The sequence below is a fragment of the Gavialis gangeticus genome, unplaced genomic scaffold (genome assembly GCF_001723915.1).
Source record: "Gavialis gangeticus isolate Ggan-Ray unplaced genomic scaffold, GavGan_comp1, whole genome shotgun sequence".
NCBI lineage: Eukaryota > Metazoa > Chordata > Crocodylia > Gavialidae > Gavialis > Gavialis gangeticus.
In genome coordinates, this window is record NW_017729031.1 from 62,951,761 (window position 1) to 62,966,755 (window position 14,995).

General features: G+C 41.7%; 1 protein-coding gene across 3 annotated transcripts in view; it reads left to right on the forward strand.

Moving 5' to 3' along the window:
- Positions 1-13,976: 13,976 nt before the first annotated feature.
- The window catches only part of UBE2E3 (ubiquitin conjugating enzyme E2 E3), a 91,632-nt gene continuing 90,613 nt past the window's right edge, over positions 13,977-14,995 (forward strand). Inside the window, exon 1 of one of the 3 annotated variants that reach the window (XM_019523039.1) lies at positions 13,977-14,082. The gene's annotated coding sequence lies outside the window, so the exon portion shown is untranslated. Of the gene's footprint in view, positions 14,083-14,206; positions 14,573-14,702; positions 14,978-14,995 lie in introns of those variants that run through there. The other 2 variants (XM_019523041.1, XM_019523040.1) reach the window with 2 other exon arrangements.

Here is a 14,995-nt window from a genome sequence, read left to right on the forward strand (position 1 = left end):
CCAAAGCAACGGACCGAATCACTGTCCCCGATTTGGCCAAATGTGAATCAAATAGGGCTGTTTCGCATACCCCTACTAGACAGGGCAAAGGGACTATGGCTGTAGCACAGCTTCTTCCTACCTGATTTTGAAGACATTGTGGCTGGTCCATTTGAAGGCTGCAACAGGTGCGGGAGAGATTCACTGCACACCCTATGTCTTTTTATGGGCTCACTTCTGGGATTTCCACAATTTGCCCTTGCTTGTGACAGAGGTGTTGAGTGGTTCTCTTGTACTGAAGTATGTAAAGCATGTGCTGATGGGGGAAAGGTGAGGCTGGTACTTTGTCTTTAATTACTAGAAGTAAGCAGCATCTTGTCTTTACAATTTCAGTTTTGTTTCCAGGGGCTGTTCAAACAGCCTTAGTAGTCTCTGATGCCCTCTTGTGCTTGACGTGCTATGATGGGCATGCTGACATTGTTGCAGCTACAGTAAAGGTGCTTAGTTTTTTTTGCATTTTAAAATTAGGTGTGGTATTTTAGAACAAACCTCCCCTTTTTTAATTTGCTTTCTTGAAGAGAGACAGCAATGTTTTCCGATATAGAGTTTATACAGGGTCTTCCAATGAGGATCACTAGAATTTGGTCAATGCTTCTTTTAGTTCATGAGAGAGACCCAGTGTCAGAAGTTGTCCTACACTTCGATAATGCCCTCTACCTAGTAAGCACAGAGAATGTTAATACATAATTTTAGACTCACAAGATCCTGCGATGTAGGCATTATCTTCGTTTGTCAGGTGGAGAAACTCAGAACTCTCTGGCCTATACCAGAAGTCATTATGGCTGCATTATCTACCTTGTCTATCAGTCCAAGTTCTTATAGTGCTTCCCTTTATTTAAGTATTTTAGCATATCTCTAGCAATAATTTCCTAAATTATGCTAGATTGGTAACTTCATTTCTAGTTTTCTTCTCTCCTGATAGGGTTTGTATTTTCTTGTCCTTACCTTCTTTTTTTTCTGACTGCTTTACAATGTGGGAGAACAATTGTAGGGCTAAAATGTGAAAATTACATTTTACTCTCAGTAGTGTGAGATTCCTCATTTCTCATATTTACTCCTATAATGAGCTTGAAAGCCTCTTCTCCATTCCAAGAAATCCCTGTTTTCCACTCCCACAAAAATCTACTTCTGAGGTCAACAGCATCAATGCCCCTGAAGAATATGAAAGTCAGAAAAACAGAGAGAACATGAGGTGCTCTTGTGCGAGGTCATGGCTTGGGAATACCTCCTTGGAGATCTCTGAGAACTGATGATTCACTGAATATAGTGAAATCGACTCAGAACTGTAGGGGGGAGAGCACAGTCCAGAGATTCCTCGGTTGATGTGTTGTTAGGCCCCAAGGTAATTAAAATACTATTAGTAGGATAGAAGCACATGGAGGAAGTCCCACTAGCTTCTATATCATCTTGCTAAACAATGGGATAATTTTATACTCAGATATAGTTTGTAGGATCTGTTGGATCTGGACATGGTTTCTGGACAACTGGTTGAACTGCAGAGTGGAAGGTAGGTTCCCTTCCTCACAGCTGGCGTTGACAGTCTTTCAGCAGCAGTGCCAGGTGTTTTACTGTGATTCATCAGACATGAACGGGCATGAGTCCAGCTCACCAGCGGCAAATGATTTCTTTCAGCATTTCTACGGAGTGCCTTTCTCAAGGAACATGCTGAAATCTGTGCAGCAGCAGAAGATAAGTACACTATGCAACAGGCTCGGTGTATAACTGCTGCCATCAAGAACAAGCAGACATGCACACGCATGCACCTCCATATGCAAAGCAATCTTTGAGAAAGATTACTTTCTTCCATTATACAATGCTAGCTTCTGGCATGCAGTGTATACAATGCAGGTTGTGAAACCAATTTAGAGTCCAGAAAAGTCATACTGGACAGAATATAGGTGCTGAACTAGGAAAGGGGAAAATTTCTTAATTTCTATCTTGGCTACCACATAGGATGGGGTGCACCAAATGCAGCCCGCAGGCCAGATTTGGCCCGCCAGGCCATTCTATCCGGCCCACAAGGCCCTTAAAAAATTTAGAAAATTAATATTTATCTGCCCTGGCTGCCTGTCATGCAGCCCTTGATGGCTTGCCAAAACTCAGTAAGTGGCCCTCAGCCAAAAATAATTGCCCACCCCTGACATAGGACCTCAGGAAAAGTTTCACACTGGACATTTTTTGAATGACTGTTTTCCCCAAACAACAATCTAATTTCCTTTCCTTTCAATCCATCTGAGGAAACTATTAGGAAAGGAAGATATACAGAGACAGTGTGGGGCTAGGTATATAGTAGATGTGCAGTGGCAAGGGTACTGTCATATGTATGCATCTTCTACTCTTCTGTTGACTGATTCAGACTGATAAAGATTTAAGACAATTCATATATATATGAAACTTAAAGGCTGGACCACAATGGTGGAAATCTTATCTTTTTTAATCAATTTGGGTTTGAAGGAGACAAAGAAATTGAACAGAGTAGGTCATATACTTACTCATGCCTGCATTTACATCAGCAATTGAATGTGGGCTCTGACTATGTGCTGAGCTGAATTTCACTTATCCATGGTGGATAGACTGTAGACCATTTGTTTCTATTCTGCCTGGAGGTTGAGAAGTCTTCTAGGAAATTGACTGATGTAGTGACAGAGCTCAGTGTCATTTGTGGCAACTCTCTCTCTCTCTTGCTAGTGAAAACCAACCTGCAAGCTTCCTGCCATTTTGCAAATGAAGGTAAATGCACTTAAATGATACTCTTTTGTCTATTTTGCATTTGTGGCCGGATGAAAGCAACATAGCCATTAATCCATTTGGGCAGGATGAATTAAACTAGCCCTGGAAATGTGATGTCAATTAACCAGGTTTTGATCATGCAGGTCAGGGTGTGATTTTAAATCTGCCACAAGACCAGAGAATAAGTTTTCTTCGGATAGTGCTGAGCAGCCTGACTACTGTACAATAGAAGCACACACATTCACTTTGGTTCAGGGCCTTCAAGCGAGTGGCCTAATTGCTTTTTTTCTGTGGAAACTTCCTACCAAACAATAGTAAAGACACAGCTAGTGAAGGTCATTTCCCGAATTCTGAAGGGATATGGGTCTTATTCCTCCCACTCCCATCTCTATTTTTTTTCCTTCTGCACATAGAACCTTGGAGTGTTACCTCCCAGACTTGTACCTGTGCACAAAAACATGTTTGGCTCTTCTGGACATACTACTTTTTTGTGTTGGTTGTGCCTTGTGATTATTCAGAATGAGCTTCTCGATAACATTTAAACTGATAAAAAATAAAAAGAAACTGAGTTCATTTGGACCTGCAAAGCTTATCTTTTAGATGCACATTTTTTTTTTTATTAGATAGAATTCTAAGAAATCTAATTGGAATATAAAGGCAGATTTAGTAGTTTCCAAAGTATGCAGGGAACTAAAATAAAAGAATGTATTGCAACATTGTTTCTGCCCCCACCACTAGCATTCTGCATTACTTCACTGTCTTCACCAGTTGAAAGAGTAGTTTTTCATATCTCCACAGCTTGATCGCCATTAATTTCCTAATGTAAATTTGAATGAATGTGGCCAATTGGAGTTTTTATGGAGCATCTTAACTTCTTTATACAAATAAAGTATCATAAGGGCATGTCACATGAGTTTAGAGTAAGTTTGAGGGAAAGGCTAGGCAAACTCAGGAAATATATACTAAATAATTAAAAATGTTCATAAAATTATTAAATGAACATAATTTGACTATTCAATTAGCATCATTTCATTGGCTAGAAAATGTATCACTTTGAGGTGATGTAATTACATCAGATATAGAAAGATACGATAAATATATTAAAACACTGACTTCACTGAGCACCACTGACTGCTCAACACTTGAAATCCATGGCACCTGTTTAGGCACCTGAACATGGGTTTCAGGATCTAATTTTAGGCACCTATTTTTTAAAATCCTGATTTCCATATATAATGTCAGTTCATCTCTAATTTCATGAGTGGAATGCCACTGTCTAACAAGTGATCCAGTTAAACTATTTTCTTTTTGCAGTAGTAGCATAAATGCGGACTAGTAGCAGGAAAGTAACTACTTAAAAGTCCCGATCGTGCTAATAGCAAAAGCCATAAAGATCACTCTCATTCATGGCTGAAACCAGGACAAAAATAAGCAGACCTCAAGAATCATGATCTCCATTTAGCAAATTAATTATAATAACTTAAAGTAACTTAGGGATAAGAATACCCCTGAGAGAGGTTGTTTTTTTATGACTTGCAAGATCATGAATACAGTACAAAGTAAAGTAATCTTTTGATGTCAGAAGAGCATAAGCAGCTTCATCTGCATATTCTTCCACTGTTTTGAAGTTAACATCAAGTTCTTATTTGTTCTAGCCTAATAGAGTTTCCTTTATTTTTATTTAACTAGCCACTTAAAGAAAATATCAATATTCATATCATAGGTATTAGCAAGCATACAATAAAAAGGAAGTAAAAAAACAACTGAAATTCAAAGTTGAATAGGCAAGATTATACACAGAAACATGCAAATAAAAGTTCAGTTAATCCTCATTTTCTCTTTAAACAGTCCTCTGAACCCTTGCTGTTTAAAACATAAGAACGGCTTTTCTGCCAACCCAGGTTGCACACACTCACACATTTTAAAGTTGTATTTGAACAGACATTCTCACTGTGCTAATTATAGTTTCAACTTTAACCTCAAGTTACAGCGCTTCTAGATTGTTACTTCCTCATAAGTAGCATGTTTGATGATACCGAAGTACAGTCATGCAAATCTTCCACCTGAAAAGATACAAAAGGTTGATTTACATATTTATCAAACACGGTAAGTGGAGGAACACGCTGCAGAGCCACTTTCCATTACCAGAGGGCCTCAGTGGCAGCCAGGACTACTGCACTAGGGAAAAAAAATCTTGTTACATTTTATTTGCAGATATAAAAACGAATAAAGCTACAGAAGAGAGACTAGAAGCCTTGGAGACAAAGACAAGTTTAGGGCCAGATATGCTGCTGCTCTGAACTGTCCTGGGTGAGGCCTATAATTGATCTCTGATTTCCTTAGCTGGGAGTGCTAAGAACACCCTGCACTCAGTATGCAGGGCTAGCCTCCTGTCCCTTAGTAGCAAACTATCCAGCCAGTTAAACAGTAGTATGAAAGAGTCCAAAGGAAGTGTGGGTTAGTCCTTGCCTGAAAAGAGAACAGTAGCCAAAAGCTGCAAAATAGAGAATTCTATTACACTGCTATTTGAAGAATGAAAGGAAACACAGGAGTTCTTTTTTGGAGACACAGGGCAAGTAGGTAAAACTGTAGTGGCATCACAACTTCAAATCACAAACTCTTTAAGTGAATGAAGACTGGTAGCAAACTGTACTAAATGGCTGCATCCACAAAAGCATGCACATGTGTTTTGTGGTGCCTCAAAGGCTGTTGAGGTGCTGCAAAACACACCCCACACGTGTGATTTGGTTCTCCATGCTGCATATTTGCAGCGTGGAGCCAACTTTCCTAATGGGAAATTCTGGTATTAAAAAAATGCATGGAAAAAAGCGGGGCAGTGCATGGGCAACACCATGTACACCTGAAACTAGAGCCTGGCTGGCCAGAGCCACCCATGCTCCGTGTGCCCAGATTGCCACTGCTGAAGGCCTGGAAGGCCCTCAGGAACCCAGGTAAGGCTGTTGGGGACTAACCCAAGCCACCCCTACCCCTCCTGGAGCATTTCCCCCCATGCTATCCCCACATGCAGGGGCATGTGCTGGGACAAGAAACTGCGTCATGAGTTTGTGCCACTGCTTTTTCCCCATGGCAAACACATGCCCCTGCTTATGGGGATGAGGCCAATGCATTATTTAAAACACAATTTCATCTTGACATCATACAAGCAGGGTGTTAAAACATGTGCTTAACATTAATGCTGTATAGGCACTTTAGCATTTGTACCATTTAACATATTTAGACTTTTGAGTAATTTTTCAGCCTATATATACAGTCAGTAAAATTTGTGTCCTATTTATATCCTTGCCTCAACCCACTCTTAACTGCCCTAAGTTTTTGAGGGTTCCTTGGACTTCCCATCTAAGTAAGCTGATCATGATTTCTTGAGGAAGATGCTCTCCTCGGCTGATCTTTTCTCCAGCGCAAAGTAGACAACAAATGAAAATATTTTATATGCCTTATCCTGTAATTATGCATACTAAGATTTTGTAAGCATTGCATGTACATCAATATAAGGTCTTTTACTCAGAAAACATTGCGACTGCATTCAAGGAAGTGCAAAGATTTTTTAACAAGGTGGCTTCTTTCTTGTTTGATGTGATGTCATAAGTGATGTTTTTTTAAGCATTTAGATACCAAGTAGGTTCAAGGTTATTTTTTTCCCCCTAAGATCAGCCTGGCAAGTGGCTCATGCCAAATTTCTGTCACCACTCCTAAAATTAATGGAAGAAGTCTCCCTCACAGGCCAATCTCAGATAAACACGTTAGCCAGATTGAAGCACAAAGGAGCCAACTAACATCCAAATATTTTTTTAAATGGCACCCTAGGGATGCACCAAGTTAATCATGCAAATGGCTAATCATTAAAAAAATGCTCATCAATCAGCTTGTGAATAATGTCATGACCCGTGTTTATGTTTCCTATTGCCCTCAATTCACTCAAGTGAGCTTGACTTTTTCATTATCTTGCTTTTTTATGGTTGGCATGAAAGAGGATATTGACTCTAATACTAGGGTTGAATTTCCCCCTTTAGTTTGATTAGTATAAGCAGGCATTATGGAGCCAAAGGTTTAAATTCTACTTCATATTTAGGCAGTGAAAGGAAAACATAGGCAAGATAGTATGTGTTTGCATAAATGCTTGCAGATGAAATTATCTGGAGTAGCTTAAAGTGGAGTATCTCTATTTGCAACATAGAAATAGCAGCAGCACCAACAGCAACAACCTAACAGGTCCTCAGTAATTGGCTGTAAGGGCTACGAGAACCATTGTGGATTACCACACACTAGGAATTACAGCCTGCTCTTATGAGGTTGTGAATGTGTCATGGAAAGTGCTGTGTCCTTAACACTGTTAGGGGTTTTTTAGTTTGTTAATCACCTTGGCCTAGTGTGGTATCTTTTGCTGACTGTGCAGCTCCCCAACAGTCAATATAAATTGAAAAAAAATATTCATAGAGTTTATAGATGCATCATGCACACACTGTGCTATAAATAAGTCCATGAGCATTTTCATTATGATATATTCTACCCAAAGACCTATAATCCTACTCATTGTGCTAAAGTATGCCAAAGCTATCAATTAAAAAATAACTTGGCAATTTTTATTTTTATAAAAATTTTAAAAGATGCCTTTTATTTTGCATTTGTATGAACTGAAATGGCTTTAATACCATATATGATGTACATTATCACTCCACTGAAGCTTCATATTGCACCTGAAGTACTGCCCCTTAATTTGCCTTGCTTTTCCTTTAAATATCCAAGTAAAAAGCTAATTATAGAGGTTAAATGTTGGCTGCTACAAACTGCCATCAACAAATATTCTTATGGATTTTTTTTTTAGCACTGACACTCACTTTGTTTGCACAGCCACTGGGTTAATATAAATGACTACATGAACTCCAAAGGGGCTGTGGTGTTTTTTTTCTTGCATCAATAATCCATAGAGTAGGAAAGATTTACACAATACAAGGATGCCCTGGGAACACTGAAATAATAAAATTTTCAAAATAATTGTGTGCTCCAAAATATGCATTTACCTGATAGGTTTTTAAGTGCTTAAAATTAACCTACCCAATGAAACACTGGTTTCCAACTGACCTTTTTGCTTTTCAGATATACAAGATGTCTACCAAAATAAGAGGTACTGCCTAATAATACATACCTTCTACCTCACAGGGGCACTGTGAAGATTAATTAATATCTGTAGTGCTTTGAACATACTGTAAGTATTATAAGGATTTACATATTATAATCCTCAGTGCTATGACAGCTACCCAGTTGGATCATTCTCATGCTCAGATAAGTACAATTGGCCAGGCTCTTTCTTTCTGTGTTTAATTTGGGAACATAAGGAGCAAGGAAAAGCAAAGGTGGCTTGAAAACTTTTTTTCATTTCCCAAATTCTGGTTCAGGCCATAGTTTAAGTTACAGCAGGCTCAGGATTGCTCTAGTTTATGCTCCTCTGCTATGACTTCCTAGGGCAACCCCCAGCAAAGGTGCCAAAGCGTAGCATGTAAAAGTGTTTTGCTTGGCACATGCACCTCAGCGTAGAAACCAGAGAAGAGGCCAGGGCTGTGCTGCCACAACAAGGATCAGGCCCCTCGTGGGTCATCCACCCCTGGCACGCCAATATCTTACAAGTCGATGCTGCACTCTGACCAAAAACATTGTTGACCCCTGTCCTACGTGGGGCACTCATCAGCCAAAAGTAGCAGCATCGTTGTACAGTACCAACACAATCCTTCCCCCCAGCCATGCTCCCTATCCTAGGATTTCTGAAGGTGTAATATAAAGATACTGCATCAAATAGGAATCACTTTAAATCAGAGATAAGGCCTCTCAAGGGTTAGTTATACCACTGGATGAGCAAAAAGGGGCTGAAGTAGGTTTTGGCCCACAGTGGGCACTGAAATACATACTTAACTACATATGAAAGATAATTAACACAAAGCACTGATTCTTATGGAATATACACACATACACGCTCCTCATGGATAGATTCCAGAAAATTATAGTAATTTTTTGTTCTACTTACATTTTTGCCCAGCAGAATAAGAACATAAAAAGACAACTACTTTCCTGGCTTTTGCAGGTCTCTAGGTAGGCCATAATGAGATACGGCTTAGGCCTGCAGGCCTCAGACATCTGTAAGAGCTGTAACACACCCAACATTATTAAATATTTATAAGGTACTACAGTCCAGGTTTCCCCACAAAGAGTTGCACCCCACTGTAATAAGCAGTGTAGAGACCCGATTTGTTCCTGTCAAAATAACATATTTCATTCGAGAGATAGAAATGTGTTTCAGAGAAGTAATTTATGAATTTTGGGGGAAAATAATCCAACTTCCTCAAAGTATTTGAGGTCACAAAATTAATTAGGCACAAATGGATCCAGACCATGCCAAGACAAGGAACGTAAAACCTGTCAGCACATCTTCACCAGTCCCACAGTAACTACTCCCCAAAACAGAACCATCACCCTTTCTGATCTTATACCTGGGCCTCCAGAAATGTAATATATTTTATCCAGTGCACCAAATGCCATGATGCATGGGCAACTAATGCCCCCTTAGTCAAGGAGGGCACATGCCCTACCAGCGACCAGTCAGCGAAGGGGGCGGAGGCCGCAGTGAGTGGCCATGCTGCTCCTGAAAGCAGCCACAGCACTCCTGGAAGTGGCCACAGGACTTCCGGAAGCAGCCGCAGCCTACATCTGGTGCTCACATGCCCCAGCCGGCGCTCGTGGGGTGGGCACCGGCACTCCCACTTGCCCCCTCTGCCCGTTGCCTGAGCGGAGAGCGTGGCCTGACAGGGGGTTTCAGGGGGTGCACATGCACTCCCTATGCATTGCCACTGCTGTGATAGAAAATATGTAGGAAAAACCAAACAACAACTGCGCACCAAAATGACTGCACACCAAAAATCCTTCGAAGAAAAATATCCAGTCACCTATGGGTACCCACTTCTCACAAGACAATCACTCCCTCTCTGATCTCTCAGTTCTAATCCTCAAAGGGACCTTACAAAACACCTTTTGTAGACAAGCCTATAAACTTCACTTCATAAATCTACTGGATACAAAAGAAATCATGGACTTAATATAGACATTGGACTTATAACGCCTTACAACCTGCCTGATATCTGACACACCAGGTAACCTGCCTCCAGCTGACCACTTGCATTCCTTCACGTTTCCCTCCCTTCCCCACCCTTCCCTCCTCTCTTCTTATTGTCTTCCAAACTTCCACTCATTTGCATTTTCACAGACTTCTTGTTTATTTTAGCTTCTTTTTCACCTTGGATAACACTGAAGAGCAGCAGAGTCTCCCAGTGCCTGAAGAAGGGTATTTGTGCCTGAAAGCTTGCAAATAACTTTTTCCCAACTATTTAGCTGGTCTAATAAAAGATATCACATCTACCCAAAGAACCTTGCCTGCCTATGTCCTTAGACCAACATGGCTACAACCAAACCACCTTGAAATAAAATAGGAACTTGTTTTTTTTTTAACTACACAAACAGTTCTGCTGTCAGACAGTTTAAATAATTCTATTCTTAATTCATTGCAAAGCAAAAAGATGATAATTTTGAAGTTCAAGTTACTGACTTGGGATTCAGGAAATGTGGTTTCAGCTGGTGTCCCTATAATAGACTTTCTGCATGCCCTTGAGCAAGTCACTTAATCTCTTTGTGCCTCAATGTTAGACTGTTATGTTGCCATTCTTGTCTGCCTTTGTCTATTTACACTGTATGGCCTTTTTGGGAATGGGATTTTTGTGTATTTGCATGCTGCCTTGCCTGACTGGGCTGTCTTGACTGGGGCTTCTAGTTACTCCCATAAAACAAATGAACAGCAGTAAAAGTGTGATCTGATTTTTATCTCATAGCAACTACTCTCCTAAAAATACTTTATTCATTTTTCAAACTGTGCAACTGTTGTATTTGCAGCTCTAAAATTGCAGTTGAATTGCAAAATGTGTTCAGTTACCACAGTGTGGTATGGAAACACAGATAGAACAGAACCGCTCACTGCTATTTGAAAATATATTTGCTGCCAGGAACAAGTGATTTTTGTGATGAAGATGGACCACATAACTATAAAGTGTTTCCAGTCAAGTGGCTCTTGATGAGGAAGTGACACTATTCAGGCTTCTTTTTACCATGTATAGGGCCTTTAAACTGTTAGAAGCAAGGAGCTCAGGCAAGGAGTTTACCTACGGAGAGAAGCATGTTCTGTCACCAGACAATGCGTTACTTTCTGCTTCATTATAAATTTTAAAATGTGGAAGAATTAACTATTAATTCCCAAACCTACAAAAATGCTCGATTATGTACACAGGCCTAAGCAGCAGGTAATATACCAAGAACACGGAAATATCTCTCTCTGTCAGAATAGTCATTGAGCCACGTCCCCCCCAAAAAGAACTCTTTCTGAAAAGATGACCACAGCAGTTTAGGGCAGACCTTGATGAAAGGACAGTGGCCAATGCAGGTATTTAAGGTCAGGGAAAATAAGATATAGATCTCACTTCCAGGCAACTGTCCCAAATTGTGAAGTTAAACATAAACTGTCTTAAGTGGGCTTTTCATACTTTCTATTTTGTGATGTTAAATTTCCACTATTTGAGTGATGCAACAAATTAGCTGAAAAACAACCTCCACGGTACATACATAGATGATATATGTAGCAATCAAACTGATATCAAGTCACAAAAGTCATGTAACTGTCAGTGGCTTTATAACTTGTTAAAGTTGGCTTTCAGATGATATCATTCCACTTGGTGCACTGCTTTATACGCACATTTTTAAAGTTTGTTTTTTTGATATTTTTAAAAACGTAGTTGAGAACCTACAAGTGGCAGATACAAACTCTTAAGAGAATGTGTCATCTTTTGGGACTTGAGGTCAAATGAATGAATGTACATTCAGATAAACACCTGTTATATTACCAAGTTGTTGTAATAAATCTGTTTTAATAAGGTATAAATGCTGGGGGAAAAAATCACATCTAGCCTGGCTTTTCAATTAATCTCTGTTAAATGGACTTTTGATACATTCATTTGATATTCTAAAAGCCACAGAAGAAGCAGTGCATTGTAGGTGACAGTGAGCAACCCTTGACCAACCTCCTTACATTTACCTGGCCTACTCACACTTAGTATTTTCCTTTTTGTAAATGTCTGGGTTATATTAACTTTTACTTAAAACATGATTTTAAATGCATAATCTTGCCTTTAACAGCTCCCATAATCTAGTATGTGTTATTTGGCAGCATCATCCACAGTTTAGCAAAAAGCCTGCAATGCTGACTGATAGATTTTTGATATTTTCATGCCTCTCTTTTACTAATTATGCCCAGATTGCTCATCATGCTAGATACTGTTTATGCTAGGAATTTTCTACAGCATACCTCAGGGGCAAATTGCCTGTAGTGGTGAGCTGGGAATTGTCTACAGCCTACTTCAACAAACAAACTTCCTCTATTTCTCCCCATCATATCAACATATACAAACCAATTCTTTAGCGTAGTTTTCATTTGATCCAACTTGTTACTCAGAAAGCTATCACCTCTGTCATACTGATTGTTTATTCCTTTTAGACCACAATACACATACCAGCTCTTTAAAACCACCACATCTAAAACAATGCAATAATTTCACTATAGTAGGCCATAAGCTGGGCAGTAACAGTCAGTAGAGATTTCTTGTTAGTTGATATATTGTGTCTTGACACAAATATTTAAAATTTGTTTTGAAGTCTTTCTTTCCTGTTCACACCCCTCCACATTAACTTCCAACTGCTTTTATCAAAGATGGTTGAGCTGCAATCAATTTTTTAGTGTTAGGCAATTTTACTTTCAGTATGATCCGACTTCTTGACAAGGTTGAAATATTTACATTTGTCATCCTTCCAGTACTAGATGGACAGCGCTTCCACTTTTGCCACAAAGAATTTTTTAATAGCGAATTATGATTAACTGTTTACCTCATACACTAGAAAGGTAACCACAAGAAATGAATACATGCATGGCTAGAAACAAAATGAATCATCCTATACCATCTTCCCTGTAGCACATACATGCAGATATATATTGCAATAACCATTCTTCTTGATAGCTTTCGCCCCTTTAAAAAGGTTAACAGCTGTACAGCTTGGTACAGCTGATCATTTACAAGGAAGCTGAGATCAGAAGGCTCTTCCCAATGTGCTATTATTATAAAGATTTAGAATCCATATTGCTAACTTTGCTGCTGCTTCACTTGTAGATCTACTGTATTTCCTATAGTTGTGAAAAATGCTCCACCACTTCTTAGCATTACTGCACTTGAGGAAGGTATTAGTAGATTAAGAGAAACTGTATGCATAAAAATTTAGATGGCTAAAAGGAAAGGCACAAAGCCAAAAATACCATCTCCAAAAGTACACAGGTGCCAAATTAGTTTCTGTGGCTTTCCTGTTATCAGGATGTGTTTGGGTCCTTTTTGGGGTGAGGGGAAGTGGGAGATAAAAGCAGCATTTCTTTTCCACTTTGATGATCTGGTTTTTGGCGTTATAGTTAACATCTGTCCAAAAGCCTAAAACATGAAATGTAGAATGAGCCTTGTGCTGTCGTGATGTTTGGAGGCGCTGGTGATTGAAGTCTTAGGGTGCAGTATTAGAAATTAAAAAAATCAATTTACACTTTTTTAATTTCAGGGGCTGAGGCCTAAATATTTGGCTGGATCCAACAGGAGCTGGAATGTCACACCCCGGTGAACTGGGGCACGGCAGAGCCTGGGTGCCGTTTGCCTAGTAAAAGTAGGTAAATTTTGAAGCCATTTAAAAAGCGAAAGCTTTGGATTTGGGGGCAAAATGGGGCAGGGTGCGGCTTTTCCTCACACTCCTTCATCCCTAGGTTAGGTCCCAGGGTGCCCACTTGGCTCGGGTGCCCAGGGAAATCTATTCCCCTTCCCCTGGGTTCAGGGCCCCCCTTTGCAGGCAGCAGGCCGAAGGACAGCTGCTACAAGCCTTGCTCCTTGCACGCCGGCTCCACCGCCCCTGCCAGGCACAAGCAGGATTCTGCACACGCGCTGGTGCCTGGCACGGAACAACATCCAGGACCTCATGCCCGCCCTCCCCCCACTTCTGCCTGCAGGTCTCCCTCTGTCCCCGCGGCTGCTCAGGGGGCTCCAAGCCGCTAAGGAAAGGTGCCTGCACTGGGGGGATCGGCGGCGGCGAAGCAAGCGAGAGGCAGGCTGCAAACTTAGGGGCTGCAGAGCCACCAACTCTTTGTCCTTGGCCAGCACGGGAGAATGCACGCACTCAGCAAAGGTAGAGAGCGCGTGCGCGCGCCCCAGCCCAGAGGGGGGCGCGCTCCAGCAGCCGAGGAAAGGGAGCAAGCGCGCCCCCCCCCCCCCATCTCGTTTGGAACTTTGCTGACTGCAACATTCTGAATCCGAACGTAGCGACACAAGGGGGCGGAGGCGGTAGAACGCTCGAGTCTCCCCGTTCCATCCGGCCTGCTTCCCCCGGGGGAAGCTCGTGTTCTCTCCCCTCTGACCCCCTGGCCCGCCGCGGGAGCCCGCTCGGCAAAAAGGGGGCACGCCAGCGCCACCCTCCGGCTCTCGGCCCGCACTGCAGCCTCCCCCCGTCTCCCCCCTGCTCCGACTCTCAATGTTCCACACTGCCCGGCCACAGAGCCTCCTCTGCTGCTTTATATCCCCCCGGCTGCCTCCATCCCTTCCACGGAGCTTTTCTCCCCTTCCCTCCCCCCCTCCATCCCTCCCCTCCGACCTAACACCGGGACAGGACGTCTGCGAAGGTAAACGAGAAGCGGGTTAGGTGGCTGCAGCAGGAGCCTGGGCGAGCTTGGTGGGGGGAGGAGGAGACGGAGGAGGAGGGGGGGGGGAGGTTGGTAGAGGGAGCTTTGTTCTTGTTTTCAGCGCTTGCTGCCTGTCGGTGGCCGGGAGAGAGAGAGGAGCCGGGACTGAGTTCACGCCTCACTTGGTGCACACACACCATGCTGATCCTGGAGAGCCTCCTACCATAACAACCCCTCCATACCCTCCTCGCTGGGAGCTCGAGCTCTCCCCACAAAGCCAAGCTGGGAGGGGAGGGGGGGCAGTGTGTGTGTGCAAAGCTGCATTTCAACCCTGCTGCAATTCCCTACCAGGAGCTTCATTTGCTTTCCAGAGCCTCCAGTTGGGGTTCCTCCCGGGTGTAGCTATTTTTTTTTTTTTTTTTT